Source organism: Cervus canadensis, chromosome 18, assembly GCF_019320065.1.
Source record: "Cervus canadensis isolate Bull #8, Minnesota chromosome 18, ASM1932006v1, whole genome shotgun sequence".
Lineage (NCBI taxonomy): Eukaryota > Metazoa > Chordata > Mammalia > Artiodactyla > Cervidae > Cervus > Cervus canadensis.
In genome coordinates, this window is record NC_057403.1 from 47,207,725 (window position 1) to 47,223,457 (window position 15,733).

Here is a 15,733-nt window from a genome sequence, read left to right on the forward strand (position 1 = left end):
GCCACTGTCTTCACTCCTTTATAAACACCCTTTCAAAAGCTATGTCTGTGCTCTCTGCAGAGAGCTTTGGCAGTCCCATGGCATGAATTAGATGGCCTGTTGTCCAGGTGATGCAATTTGAGGTACCCAACACAGCTGCCCTCTTCTTGAACAGAAATCCTTGCCAGGCCTCATCCAGGGCTCTAAGTGACTGAATTCTTGCATGACTGTCAAACCCTCGTCAAGAATGTGATTGTTCCTGGTTCCTACCAGCAAGGTGATCTTGGTGGACTTGGAGTGTGCTAGAAATGCGTGCTGGGGCAGATAGCTAGCTGTTTCATCCTGGCTGCTTTATCAGCTAGAGTCACCTGCCTTCTGATGGCTGTGTACCCATCTAAGGCCCAGAATGCTAGGAAGTCCTATGGACTTCCAGACATTCTGCTGCCTTTCTTGGAGCTCAGTCCCGTTGAAGGGAGCTGCTTTCCATCTCCTGGCCTTGATGGTCAGATCTCTCTCTCACCAGCTCCTGGTTGTTTTGGATGTCCAGATCTGGGAAGGTGAGTTTTCTGGTGACACGGGCCATACACATCACAGGTGTACACTCACACACGTCCATGGGTCCTGGTTAGTGCCTGGCAGAGCACCGCAGCGTAGGTGGAAGTGCAAGAGATTGTACCCTCCTGGCTCCTCTTTCCCTGGGGAATTCAGTCTATTCTACTGATCCAGCGAGCACCCAAACGGGGCTTAGGACCAGAGGTGTGCTGTTCCCCATTGTTGGAGGCATCAAGGATCAGTTGAGTCATCTCTCAGTTCATTCATCCTCTCCTGTTCTGAGTGTTTATTTATTAGTCGTGGCTGATGTTATGAGTTGGAGGGTCAGCGTAGCTGGAGAAGACCTCCTGGAGGGGAGAGCACTGTGGGTGTGTGCATGTGTGTGCGAGCATGTGCACATAGCTGTACATAGGTATGTGTGTGTCACACCCTGCATACATGTTTGTGTGGAGCAAGAATGAATGTGTGTGTGTGCACAGACACACGTGCACCTGCACATGCCCTGTATATAAGCCTGTGTGCCCAGTAGGACTGTATAAGTGGAAACTCAGTGCCAATAACAGCAGCTTTGGAAACCTCCCTAGCCCGTGTGGATCCCAGGCTGGAGAAAAGGAGCTGCAGTTGGGTTAGAGCAGATTTTGTAGCTTGGCTTCATGTGCGTGTGAGCACTTGGGTGTGTTTTAATTAACTAGAACATTTGCCTGGAAATGAGCAGCGGCGGCAGCAGGCGCAAAGGCAGCTGGCAGGAGGGGGCGGGGCGGTGGCAGCCGTGGTGGCGGAGGCCGTGGCAGCCAGGCTCGCGAGCTTCCACGCGCCCGGTCCCGGCTGACGGAGCCAGGGAGTGGTGGGGCGGCAGGCTGTCCCTGGTGCTGGGCATGGGCCCAGCAGATAGGGGGTTCTGGGCGTGGCTGAACTTTCTAGAATTCCCAAGACTCCTCCCCACCCCCACCTAATCACAGATGACCAAGGCAGTCATTCCAGCACATGGGTGGGGACATGCAACTCCTGACATTGTATCCAGGGCGGGCTTTGGCCCTGTGAGTCGTGTAGGACTGACTGTCCTCTCTTCCTACCCAGCACCTGGCACATAATGGGACACGTGTACATGTTTATTGTGTGTGTGACTCAATAGATAAAGGCAACCAAGGCTCAGAGAGGTTGAGTGATGTCTCCAGGGTCACACAGCATGTTAGTAGACCCGCTGGAAATGTCGACTCTGTTTCTGGTACTCTTCCCACAGTCCTGTAATGTTGGCATGAGGAAATGCATGGCATCATTTCCGGGGATGATGAATACTCACACCACAGGTGTATACACCTCCCCGTCTGCCTTGAGCAGACAGTCCACCATCCTGTCCATCTGGGTGGTGGGAAGGACAATCTTCTCAGGGTTTCTTGGGACGGTAGTATTTTCTCCCATCAAGAGAGAAGTGGGAAAGGGGTGGTGATTTCTGGTGGGGAAGGACTGGGATGATTCCTTCCTAAGAAGAATTGGTCACCAGTAGCTCACAAACTGTAGTTTATTGAATAAAGTCTCTTCACTTAGATGCTAGACCTCCCGCCACCCTAGACATCCCTCTCTCTGCCATCAGTCTGTTCTGAGGCCTCATTCTTAAGAGTCCACCCCTTAGCACCTCCAGGCTGGGCTGTTGCACTGGCTTCCCTGGGTGTCTGGTCCCTGCTTTCTCTTTGTCCCATCCCACTCACGGGCTGTTGCCTGATGATTTTGTTAAAATGCCACTTTATTCATGTTGCTCTGTCTAGTGGTCCTGAGGTTGGACTCTGGGGCCACACTGCCTGGGGTCAGACGTAGGCTCTGCCCCTCTGTGATTGCAGCAGAGGGCATCAGCTCTCCCAACCTTGCTGTCCCTACTTGTAAAGTGGAACAGTGCTCTGTATGCACTTGGGCAGCAACTCATATACACATGACAGGACCACTGACGCTTGTTGGAGACATAAATTGGGCTGCTACCCACCCAAGTGGACTTCCCTGGTGACTCAGCGGTAAAGAATCTGCCTGCCAAGCAGGAGACGCAGGTTCAGCCCCTGGGTCGGGAAGATCCCCTGGAGGAGGGCATGGCAACCCACTCCAGTATTCTTGCCTGGAGAATCCCATGGACAGAGGAGCCTGGTGGGCTGCAGTCCATGGGGTCTCGAAAGAGTCAGACACAACTGAGCGATTAAACAGCAACAACCGACCCGAGAGCTCTCTGTGTACTGGTTGTATCCACACTGAAAGTCCTGTGGGCGCTCTGATGGAGGCACCCGTGGTAGGAGAGGCTGATGGGACACAAACTGCTGGATGGAAGAGTTATGTTCAATTCGACCCTTCTGGGTGCCTGCCCTTGGATAGCATGGGATCACAGGCTATTTCTGTCTTTTTGCTGAATGCATAGCCCAATTTACACGAGATAAAAGTGCATGTAGTAGGTAATATTGACATCTACCTAGCATGGGCTCGGGGTTGTCTCCTCTTGGTCACGTGCTGTGCCCAGAAACTGGCGAGTCCTCATGCCTGGAGAATCCCATGGACAGGAGCCTGGCAGCTACAGCCTTGGGGTCACAAGCGTTGGACATGACTTGGCGACTAAACCACCGCCACTACCAGCATCCGTGATGACTGAACGGAAGACTGGATTGGGATTTGCTGCTGAGGCGGGAAGGAGAGTTGGTGCCTGCATGTGCATGTGCGCAAGTCCACACGTATGTCCCCATATGTATTTGCACACATGTGCTTGCTTTGGCCCATCAGTTTGATGCTTCTCTCTAATTGGATTTCTGAAGAAAGGTGCCTGCTTTAATTTTTAATTAGAAATCAGAGCAGAGAAAGAACGGGCCAGCACTGCAGCTGGGGGTCTTTCTCAATGCTGGAGTTCTCTTTAACAAGCACTCACCGTCCGGGGCGGCTTCTGTTTGGGCTGGACACCACGGCTTGCGCCGGTGGGAGTGTCTTAATGCCTACGAAATTATCATGTAATTATTTGGTAACAGGGCATCAGGATTGTGCTTACACAGCAATCTTTCCCTGCAGCTGAAAAAAATTGCCAAGGAAGAGAAGCCAGAGATGACCAGGGCTCTACCTGAGGAGTTGTGGGGTTCACACATCTTTTGGAAAGAATGGGGTCCCTGCCCTCTGTAAGTGCAGCTGGAAGCCCTTGTACCTTTTTGTGCTCAGTTGCTTGAGTCATGTCCAACTCTTTTCGACACCATGGACTGTAACCCACCAGGCTCCGCTGTTCATGGGATTCTCCAGGCAGGAATACTGGAGTGGGTTGCCATTTCCTCCTCTAGGCGATCTTTCAGACCCAGAACCCCTGGTCTCTCTCAGATGGGATTACCCTCTGGCCCATTTCTCCTAGACAGGAGATGTGTTTAACATGTTTGCTGCAGGTAAAATGATCTGTGCAGAATGTGTCAGGTGGAGAGTAATTATCTGGGTGCCAGGGTGGGGTGCGGAGTCTCATCTGCTGGAGGAACCTGCTCCTGGGCTTCTGGGCTCCAGGAAGGACGCTGGCAGGTGTGGGATGCCCTCAGGGTCTGGGTAGCTTCCAGGTAGGGCGCCTCCTGGTGGGGTAGCCCAAATGCCGCACACGTAGTGGGGTGGACTGGGGACATTCACATATACTTGAGTGTTTTTTTTTTTTTTTTCGGGAAGCTTTTAAACTGCGATTCAGTACTTTGGTCAGGACTTCCTGGGTGGAAAGCACAGACCCTCAGGCCAGGCGGCTGGGGGCTCCCCCACTTACATGCACGTGCTCTGTCACTGTGGGGAAATTACTCTTAGCTTCCCTGTGGTTCACTTTCCTCTTCTGGAAAGGAGGGATGGCAGCGGATTCTCCCCCACAGTGTCCCTAGGAAGATTAAAGACTTCTGGGAAAGAACCCGCCTGCAGTGCTGGAGACCTGGGTTCAATCCCTGGGTTGGGAAGATCCCCTAGAAACAGGAACGGCTACCCACTCCAGTATTATGGCCCGGAGAATTCCATGGACTGTATAGTATACGTCCTGAATCCCTTATTCACTATTCTGAATTCCAGAAAGCCTGAAACTGGAAGTTTTTGATCCATCTAGTCAAAGCTATTGTTTTTTCAGTAGTCATGTATGGATATTAGAGATGGACGATAAAGAAGGCTGAGCACCGAGGAATTGATGCTTTTGAACAGTGGAGCTGGAGAAGACTCTTGAGAGTCCCTTGGATAGCAAGGAGATCAAATCAGTCAATCCTAAAGGAAATCAACTCTGAATCTTCATTGGAAGGACTCATACTGAAGATGAAGCTCCAATATGTTGGCCACTTGATACAAAGAGCTGACTCATTTGAAAAGACCCTGATGCTGGGAAAGATTGAAGGCAGGAAGAGAAGGGAATGATAGGGGATGAGATGTTGGATGGCATCACCGACTCGATGGACATGAGTTTGAGCAAACTCCTGGAGGTAGTGAAGGACAGGGAAGCCTGGTGTAGATGGGGTCACAAAGAGTCAGACATGACTTAGCGATGGAACATCAACAACAACAACTCGTTTGGCAGCAAAATTTGACCTGGCTGATGTGAACCATTAAATTATACAATTAATTTATGATGGTGAATTATGTTTTGCTGCAGAAATATCAGTATGCTCAGTTGCTTCTGAGGTGTTCCCAGATACCAAGGAAAGGCACTCTGTTACTTTTCTAGAATCTGAAGAAGTCTGGATTCTGGAACACGTCTGGCTTCGAGGGTTTAGGGTAGGGGATTGTGGACCGGCACATGCATGATGTACGGGGCTTCACACACAGAATACTGCTCAGTCGGCATCTGGTAGAGCTGTCCTTCGACCTCATCAACAGAACAGCGCTGCCCGACCTCTGTCCCTCGTGGCACGGCTGGTGCACCAGGGTAGGAGGGGGATGCCCCGTAGCAGGTTGATTTGTGTTTGGGACATGCAGGAAGGGCTGACTCTTGCTGGCCCCAGGGTCTGGCTGCTGGATTCCCTGCCCATGGTTTGTGTCTGTTTTGGAGGTGGCTGCTGCCAGTTCTGTAGCTCCCTGAAAGATCCTGGGCCGGAAGGAACCCCTTCACGCATCGTCCTCCGCCTCCCTTGGGGGGCAGCCGTCCTCCTGTTGGAGGGGCATTGCCTGGTGCCTGCTGACACCATTTCTCCCGTGCCCCCCAGGCGGCCCGGCTCGGCTAATGAGGATGCTTGGCCTTCCTAGTCGTGGGAAGCCTACTGGCTCCAACACCACCTTCCGAAGGGGCTGCGGGGTGTGGAACGGCATGTGCCTGCGAAGGAAGGCAATTAGGAAAATTGGAGGTGAACCTCCCTTTATTTACACATTTCTCTTTTACTCCCCGATAAGACAGGTCCTTTGAGATGCTCGCCCCCCCAGTGTTTCTGGCCTGACTCCCTGAGGGAATTGAACATTTTTCTCACGGGGCAGTGCCTCGGCTTGGTCCTCCAGGTGCAAATCCATTCACACCGCACCAGCTTTTCAAAGCGCTCCCCCTCCTCCCAAACACAAAAGATGCTTTAACTGTCTTGCCTCAAGCCAGCGTTGTCAACTAGCTGTACTTTATCTCTTCTGTTGGGGTTGTAAAACCCAGCAATTAAGAAAATTCCTGCTTCAGATTAATTGTAGCCTACTTTGGCTGGGAGCAAGGCAGTGCGCCCCGTTACCGGAGTTTCACAGCTTTTGAGGCAGGGGGAGCTGGAGCACTCAGGGAAACCAAGTCTCAGAGAATGGAGGGCCGCTGTCGCCGACAGCACAGGGGACAGAGTGAGACAGGACTGGAATTCAGGGCCCAGAGTCTCGTCCCTCTAGCTGGATGGTTTCTTTCATCTGAGCCTCTCTGCTGGTGGAGCTGGGCAGGTAGGGGCATCCCTGGTGGCCTGTGAGTGAGCAGACACCCCCACCCCATCCTTCCTGGGCCACGTGGCCCATGGGATCTGATGTCTGAGTATGGATGAGCGCAGATTCCATGTTCTGTCTTTGCAGGGAGCCCTTGTGGACATCTGCACTGGTCTCTTTTGCGGAAGCAGGTTGTCCGAGGGTTAGAGGTTAGGAAAAGCCTGACCAGTTGCCTACTGTGTGCCGTGTGCTGTGCTGGGTGGCTGCTTCTCTCTGTGCTGATCAGGATGGAGGCAGATAACTGGAGCAGCCGCTGCCTGCATGCTGTCTGCATTTGGGGCCCTGGAGGGAGCACCCCGTCCCAGCACTTCTCCTTCTCCTGTGGCCACAGTCCAGATGTAGGAGGGGCGGGCAGGTTGTGTCTGCTCTTGGCTTCTCACCCAGTCCTCCCCAGTGATCCCATCCACACAGGCTTCTGGAGAAGGACTTGGCAACCTACTCCAGTATTCTTGCCTGGAGAATCCCAGGGACAGAGGAGCCTAGTGGGCTGCTGTCTATGGGGTTGCACAGAGTCAGACACGACTGAAGCGACTTATCATGCATGCATGCATTGGAGAAGGAAATGGCAACCCACTCCAGTGTTCTTGCCTGGAGAGTCCCAGGGACAGAGGAGCCTGGTGGGCTGCCGTCTATGGGGTCACACAGAGTCTGACAGGACTGAAGTGACTTAGCAGCAGCAGCAGCTCACAGGCTTTGTTCTCCTCTGACCCTCACTGCAGCCCTGTGAGGTGACCAGAGCCCAGTGAGTGGAAACTGAGGCTCAGGGCAGGGGCGGGGAGTATAGGGCCACGTGGCCCAGAAGCAGGAGGCAAGACCAGCCAGGTCTCTGCGTGTGGTGTGACACGGCAGCAGGTGGGGCAAGACTGCCAACTATTTTTTTTTTTCCCTTGTGGGTCTCTTCTGAATCCTTATCATAAGAGCGTGAAACCCGGGGCTCCCTGAGGGGCCTCTGGGCCCACCCTCCTGCGTCAGCCTGGCTGGACTGCATGCTCTGGGCCGCTCCATTAGCTGCCTGCTGGGCTTGGTTCAGGGACCCTGGAGGGGAGTGTGAGCCTGAGTCTATGGGGACACCTGTCCTGCTGAATCTGAAAGAGGAAGGGTGCCCCTCATCCTGCCCATTGTGTGTGATGGCCTAGGGCTCTGTGGACGCCCGTGGAAGAGATGAGTCGAATTTGAGGCCCTCCTTTTTACCCCCTACCACATTTTTCCCTGAGCTTATTTCTCCCCCTACCATAGTCCCTGAGCTTACTAAGGGCTACCAACTGGGTCTGGGGGCAGGCGCTGAGCTAGACACTTGCCAGACAGCATCCCCTTCCATCATCAAGTCTGGGAGGGAGGCATCCCTTTTCACTGTCTTCATTTTACAGTTGAGGTTGGTGGCTCAGAGAGGGGAGGTCACTTTCCCCAGGTCACACAGCACGCATGTGACAGGGCCAAGCTTCAACCCAAGCCCATGCATTTGACCTTCACTGCCCATGCTTCTTGTCTTCTGGGTGGCCTGGGGCTTGATGGGGGCCGGGCTGGGGGAGCCTGCAGGACGTGGGATCTGTAGGCATTGGCGTTGGCGACACGGAAGCTTGTTTCCCAGGTTTCGCTGCCCATTCTGAGGCTGCCTCGGGTGGTTCTGAGTCTCCTGGGCCTGGGCCCGGCCAGTCAGATGGAGATGGGGATTCCTGTAGGACTGGTCACAGCCACTACCTGTAGAACCTGCCGGCTGGAACCACGTCAAGGTCTGTTTTCTGAACACTCCTTGGGGGTCCCATAGAACAGGTCTCAGGAGCTGCCTGGATGAGGACTGGGCCAGGAGGGTAGGAGTCCCAGCCTGGGACGACTCCAGCCTTGCAGACTCAGCTCCCTTTGGGAGCTGGGAGCTGTGGCAGCTTGAGTCTCCCATCTGCACCGTTTCTGGGCCTCAGTTTCCAAGTCTGTGATATGGGCAAGGGCCGTTCCTGACCTCTCCTCAACATGGGAGGTCCAGGGGTTTTGAGGCCTTCATGAGCCACTGTGGGGAAGGGCTGCCCTCCTGGGTCTTGGGTGGGTTGAGTGGCCTGATCCTCCGTCCCAAGAGCTGCTCACTGGAGATGGTCCTCAGGTGTGGGTTTCCTCCAGGGGTCCCCTCGATGGATTTTGCAGTTTGGAGAGCAGGCTCTGCAGAAACTCACCATGGGAAGGGGCAGGGATGTGCCCTTGATACAGGTGGACTTGTTTGCAAGCCGCTTGCCACAGAGAGCCCGGTTTCCATTTCTGTGACTTGAGGATAACATTGTCACATACCCAGGTTACTGCTCTTCAAGTCAGAACCTTCCCAGACTCCCATCGTCCTGGTCATTTACTCCTTGCATGCGTGCTAAGTCGCTTCAGTCGGATCCGACTCTTTGTGACCCCATGGGCTGTAGCCCATCAGGCTTCTCTGTCCATGGGGTTCTCCAGGCAAGAATACTGGAGAGGGTTGCCATGGCCTCCTCACTACACCCTGTTTAATGTCTTTGATTTACTTTTTAAATTCCCCCTCCTTCACTCGGGGGATTGGGGTTGGGTAAGACAGTGAAAACTACGGGACGACTAGCTGTCTTCTGGTTGTGTCACTAACCCACCGTCTGACCCCCTTCTGGGTCACCAGGCCCTTGGGTATAGAGGAAGCAGTGGCAAAGGTTGATGCAGTTTGTTCTGCGCTGGGCAGTGTGCTGCATGCTCCAATTTAGTCAGCCTGGTGTTTCCCTGGGGCCGGTGCTTCTTCCCGTTTTATGGAGGAGGAAGTGAAGACTCAGAGCTAGTGAATGGTGGACCCAGGGCTGAACCCAGACTAATGGATGACCCGTGGGGCTGAGCACCCAGGGCTCTGGGGCTGCATGTCGGCCGGCTAGAAGATGAGATTGGCATTGGCAGAGGAGCCTTGTTCCAGCCTCCCCACCGGGTCTGGGAGTGGCCGCTGGCCCAGGCTTGCCCTGGCACCAGACACTCCCTTTTCCCCCTTGGCCCCGGCCCCTCTTCCTTGGCCTTTTGCTCCCCTTCCTCAGTTGCCCTAATGACTTAGCCCAGGTGGCAGGTTACGTGGAGAAACCACTCCAGGGAAATAAGAGTCCTTGCTACCAGCCTGGGCCTCAGGTGTGTGCACAGCGGCCCTCCCTGGGGGTCCAGTGAGCTGTGCCTCCCGCCTCCAGCTGTTAGCCAGGAACCTGAGAGCAGCGTGCGTGTGTGTGTGGTAGAGTAACTGTGTGCATGTAATTGTGCATGCACAGAACTGCACGCATAGAACTATGTATATGGAACTGTATGGTGGTGATGTGTGACTCTTTGCAGAACCGTATGGGTATGTGACTGCTATGGGTGTAGGTGTGTGTGTCTGTGTGTGTGTGTTTGTGCCTGCCCGGGAGGCTGGAGGTAATGGGGGAGAGGGAGATGTTGACGATGTGGGGCCCCAGGAATGTATGGTGGGGGCAAGTGTTAACCTCCTTTGCTGGATAAAACACACTTTGTAGAACAGAGTTACACATATGTTTGGATAATTAGAACAAAAGCTGAGAGAACAATTCCATTCAAAGGGACAAAGTGGGGAGGTGGGGGCCCACCAAGATCTGGGGGGCTGAGTTCTGTCTCCCCAGCTCTCCCCTGCCTTCGCTGCGTTTTGATCACGCTATTTAGAAAATCCCTTTGTTGTAGGATAAACTGACATTGGCCCGCGCGTTTCTGCTGTGAAGTTTGCTGTGTTCCAGGGCCCACTCGGGACAGCCAGGCCATTAGGAGCTGATTAAATGAGCTAATTTTAATTTGTTCAGTGGTTACAGATGCAGAGACCTTTCCGTGCCCTTTTCTTGAGGCTCTATTTATTTATTAATTTTTTTTCTGAAAAGTAAAAGACCTTCAGGACTCCCTTTTCTCTTCCCATCCCCCTTCAAAAATAAACATGTGAAAACATTTCAAATAAGAACTTCAGCTGGGAGAGAAGGCCTTGAGTATGGGCTTAGCTTCCAGAGGTGCCAGTGGGGGTCTCCCCGGTCTAGAAGTGGGGAGGGGGTTCGGAGCCGCTGGGCTGGGCCACCCACCAGGGCTGGGAGAGAGGAACTTGAGATTTAGCAGAAGTGATCCAAGACTTGAGTCTCACCTTTAGGCCTTCGCGCGTGCTGGGACTGCTGCTTGGACCTCTGTCCCCATCCCTGCTTCCTTTCCTTGGCTGATTCTTATTCATCCTACTGGTCTCAATGCACAGGTTGCTTTTTCTAGGAAGCTCGTTGCACCCCAGTCCCCGTTCTCCCACCACCCCAGGGACTTCTCCAGTCATAGCAGATGTCAGCACGTGGAGAACGTCTGTTTCTTTCGGGAGGCTGTGAACTCTGCAGGGCAGGAACTGTGCCTGCTTGTCTCCCCTCACACCTCCAGCACCAAAGTGTTCTAAACACATCCTCGACATCTGCTGAAGAGATGAATGGATGAGTGGGTAGATGACATCTGCACTTGCTGAATGCCACTACACACCAAGCTCTTTATAAAAATTTATTTATTTTTTATTGAAATACAGTTGATTTACTGTGTTTTATTAGTTTCTGGTATACAGAAAAGTGATTTGGTTATATATATGTATATATATTCTTTTTCATATCCTTTTCCATTATGGCTTATCACAGGATATTGAATATAGTTTCCTGTGCTATACAGTGGGACCTTGTCACTTATCCATTCTCTCTATAATAGTTTGCATCTGGTAATCCCAAACTCTCAATCCATCCCTCTGACCCCTTGGCCAGCACAAATCTGTTCTTTATGTCTGTGAGTCTGTTTCTGTGAGCCTGTTTCTGTTTTGTAAATAAGTCCATTCATTTTATATTTTAGGTTCTGCATATAAGTGATATGTGTCTTTCTGACTTCACTTAGTATGATAATCTCTAGGTCCATCTATGTTGCTGCAAATGTCATTATTTCATCCTTTTTTATGGCCAAGTAATACTCCACCACATATATGTACCACATCTTCTTTATCCATTCCTCTGTTAATGGACATTTAGGCTGTTTCTGTGTCTTGGCTATTGTAGATAATGCTGCTGTGAATATTGGGGTGCATATATCTTTGAATCAGAGCTTTTTTTCTGGATATATGTCCAGGAGCAGGATTGCTGGATCATCTGGTAACTGTATTTTTAGTTTTTTGAGGAATGTCCATGCTGTTTTGCCTTATATCTGTACCAGTTTACTTTCCTACCAACAGTGTAGGAGGGTTCCCTTTTCTTCACACCCTCTCCAGCATCTCACTACACACCAGGCTCGTGATGTCAGGACCCTGGGGTCCGACTGATTTCAAATTGTCACCCAGAGCTGTGTGTCCCTGGCCCGCCCCCTTCCAGTGACCTCTTTTCTCATTGATGAGGGCTGAGGAGTGTTGAGGGCCGAATCTTGAAAAATGAGCATGGTGGGAACCTACGCTTGCCCTTCCCAGCATGATGCTGATTTCCAGGGCCAGGACGAAGCTCTGGCCCAGCTCTGCTGGAAACCTGACCAAAGGCCGCAGAGGGAGGCGAAGGGAGGAAAATTGCTCCTTGAGCTGGCTTTTTACAGCACTTGCGAGCCAGCCGGGCTGGGAGGATAATGGGCCAGCCCTGGAGGTGCTCGGAGCACAGAAGAGGGGGCTTGTGTGGACGCAGCCGACAGCCACCCCCACTCTTGCCTCAGCTTCTGGCCCCCCCCGCTTTTTCATTTTTTAACACGTCTTTCTCTGTGGTTGGGGCACCTTTCCGTGAGCAGCGGGGTTTTCCCTGGAGCCTGCAGCCGCTGTGGCTGGGCCAGTTTCTGGCGCCTGGTTTCCATTTGCTGAGCGCTCCTTCCCGCAGACAGCACCCCACCCACCCCACCCAGGGCCTCTGAGGGGCTGTCCCCCACCCTGTCCTGGCAGCCCCGCGTTCCTCCTTTAACCCCAGCCTCAGGGACAAGCGCTGGAGCGGGGCTGCCCTGGCCCCTCTTCTCTGCAGGAATCCCAGGGCTGGCGGGAGAGTCAGAGCTTCCCGGGCGCCCCTGGGGTCTGGGGCCCTCAACTGGGTCAGCATCTGGCCGAGTGGCCCAGCCTTTGGCCTCCTCTGTCTCCTCCCCCACTCCCTCCCCGAGGCCCTTCCTCTCCCCACTAGCTGGATTCCCCGCCAAGGCGGCGGGAGCAGCCACACTGGGCCCATCCTTTCCCCGGCTGAGGCCGAGGGTGGGGATGAGTCCCGGGGCTGAGGTCACCAGCAGGGCAGTGGGAAGTGCTTTTCCAGCCCTCGCCTGCCCGGCCGCTGGGTGCCCGGAGCGGGGGCATCAAGCAATTTATCCTGGGATGTCCCGGTGAGCAGTGGGGGAGAGGTAAGCGGAGGGGCGGGGCTGGAGGGGGAGAATGGATAAAACAGGCTGGTGTCTGCACCGGAACGCCAAGAGTCCCCTTAGAGGCTCCTGGCTCCTTGGGAAGCTGAATGTCTGAACGTTCACTCAGAGTGGAATCTAACCCAGAAAGAAGGGAGCTGTTTTTCCTGGACTGGGGAAGAAGAAGTGAGGGCCTAGGAGGCACTGGTGGCTGGGTCCTGCAGTGTAGGGGTGAGGGGCGGCCTCTTGGGAGCACCCCGATTTCCGGGTCTGGCATAGCTCTCCTCGCTGCCCCCCGCCCTTCTCTGTGTCCATCCGGTGGCCTCCAGGCTCCCACATCTCTGCCGAGGAGGCTGGCCGGTATCCCCGATGGTCTGCGTGCCCTTTGGGCCGGAGTGCTTGCTGGCCCCTGGGCACCTTGGCTCTGATCCCGTCCCACGCCCTCACCTCTGCCCCACTTCCCGCCCTGGTTCCTGGCCGGTGGCTGGGAGGTGGCCTGCGTGCCGCCTTCTGGGCCTGACCTTGCCACCCACGAGGCCAGAGTGGCCTCGAGCCGTCACCTCCCAGGCATCGGTCTCCTCTTCCGTCATTGGGAGGCGCGCCAAGAGGACACCGAGTCAAATCTCTGACTATGGATCACCGGACCGTGATTCCCGATGGATTGGCGTGGGGTCTGCTGGTGGGGCAGGGTTGGGGGGGGGCTCGGTGGTAAGCGAAGCGGCTGTTTCTTGTGGCCAGCCACTTGTTCTCCATGGGAAGGAACCAGTGCGTTTCTCTCTGTGTCGTAACCAAGCTACCGAAATGGCAAACTTGGGTTCTGCAGTTACACAGCGTTTTGGGAGCAAATTGATAGGATAATGTGTTATTATTGGCTACTGGGCTAATAGCTGTTTTGGCAGGCGTGCCAATCCTGGGTGGCTTTGCTGGCGCGGGCGTGAGGATGGCGCGGTGGGTAGAGGGGAATGGTGGGTGCGCGTGGCACCGAGTGGCAGGCCGGGGAGGACCTCAGGGGTGGATGCCCAGCCCTGATCAGCTGTTGCCGAAGCCAAGGCCAGAGAGGTTGAGAGACCAGCGTCGGGTCCCACAGTGAGTTGGCGCTCGAGTTGGACTGTGGGTCTCCGTGGGAAGGACAGCTTGGTCTGCGATCTCTGAAGGCAGACAAGTGCCTTTGCTCTGAGCCTCGTGCCAGCACCTAGGAAGATGGAGGTTTGGAACGTGCCCAAGGCAGCTCGCTCCGGACTCAGGGCTGTTGCACGTGCTAGTGGCCGCTCCTGGAATGCGCTTCCTTCACGTCCCTTGGCTCGCTTCCTTGCTTGCTCCAGGTCTGTGCTCAAGTGTCAGCGTGTCGTCACCTGTCTGGAGTAGCACCCCACCAATTCCCTCACTCTCCATCCTTATGCTGCTCAGTATTGTCTTTGTCGTGCCGCCTGGCTTACTACAGATGGATTTACTGCTTTATCGTCAGCCTCTTCTCATTTCATTGTAGGCGAAGAGCCTGGAACAGGGCTGCAGAGCAGACACTTGGTGACATTTGTTGAAGGAGTAGATGCATGTAAATTACAATGTTATTTTAAAAAACGGCTGCCACGTGACAGGGGGCTGATTCCGTCTCCTCTCAGAGGACGGTGGGAGCCGGGGATCCTGTTATTCCTGTCCCCAGGAAGTGGTCCGCAAGCCCTCTCTTTGGGCTCATGGTGACATCATTTCTTTTTGCTAAGGAAGCTCATAAGGGAATGAGTTCCCCATCACTGGAAGGAACCAAACCCGTGGCAGAGGGGATGGAAGTGCCAGTGGGGAGTGAATTGGGTCCCCCTGAGGGCCCTTCTGTGTTTGGGTTCTGTGATGGGCTCAGGGGTAAGACAGCGGGGTCGGCTCTCTCTATCACACGCGGTTAGTGGCTCCTACCCCGGGGTGGTGTGTGAGGATCTGGAAAATTGTAAAAAATGCTCTTGGGAAGGGTAAACTGAGAGTGGGCGGGTTGGCCCACTGTGGGCGGGGAGCCCTGCGGTTAACCAGGGGTCTGCCCAGCGGCCTCCGCTCTTGCCGCCTCCGATCTGGAAACGACACACAGTGATACATTCACCGAGCGTTATTTCCCGTGTGCCCGGCGCTGGGCCAGAGTTGCTTAACCTGGATTATCCGATTTAATCCTCACCACAGCCAGAGGAGGCAGAAGGTGTTCTCTGTCTACTTTCCCCCTTGGTGGGGCTTAGAGAGGTTCAGTAACAGATCCCAGGTCACCACAGCTGGTCAGGGTGGAGCTGGGCTGTGAACCTAGCTCTCTGGCTTGAGAACCATCCTGGACACGCTCCTGAGGCCCCTGGAACCAGCCTCCCTTGGCCAGTGTGTGTGCTGTCCCAGCACTCGGAGACAGCCTGGCACGGATGGAGTAGATGTCAGTAAGTATCCGGAGAAGGAATGAATGAATGCAAGGAGTGTCCCAAGATGAACAGGAAGTGATCAGTTCCTGTTTGGGCAGGGGAAGGAGAAATGCAGGGCAGCGGTGGCCAAGAAAGCGTGATAGCTGCGTGTGCTTGGCTGGCTTGACTTCCTCCCAGAAAAACGTACAAGGGGGCCACTTGGCTGTGTGTGCCTCGTGGGAGGGCACGCTCATTTGTGGGTGGTCAGTAGGGAGATTTGGGGTGAATTTTGGAGACACACCCATACACACTCTCTCATCCCCGGTGTGTTGTGTGCAAAGATACTCACTTGCCTAGTTTTACCAGACAAAAATGCAAACCTTTCAGCCCACTCCAGATCACACTGCTGAGGCTGTACCTTTAAGAGCTTGGACTCTTAGCTCATTATTTTATTAAATCTATTCATTTGTTCTGCTCTAGTCTGAATAAATAGAAGGCCCATACCCACCCACCTCCAGCTCTCCCCTCCTGTCCACTCCCAGTGTCTCCTTGAATTGAATGTGGTTTTTTTCAGAGGCTCAGGCTGAGGCTGGGTCACTGAGCTCTGCCTCTCTCCCTGCCACCCTCTTTCCCATCCC

The 15,733-nt window shown here is 54.0% G+C and overlaps 1 protein-coding gene across 3 annotated transcripts in view; it reads left to right on the top strand.

Annotated features, from left to right (window-relative positions):
• ZNF423 (zinc finger protein 423) overlaps positions 1 to 15,733 on the top strand; it is a 341,617-nt gene that overhangs the window by 161,125 nt on the left and 164,759 nt on the right. The window contains exon 1 of one of the 3 annotated variants that reach the window (XM_043434687.1): positions 12,333 to 12,738. The exons of 1 other annotated variant lie outside the window; for it this stretch is intronic. The gene's annotated coding sequence lies outside the window, so the exon portion shown is untranslated. Of the gene's footprint in view, positions 1 to 12,332; positions 12,739 to 15,733 lie in introns of those variants that run through there. One more of the 3 variants, XM_043434688.1, reaches the window with a different exon arrangement.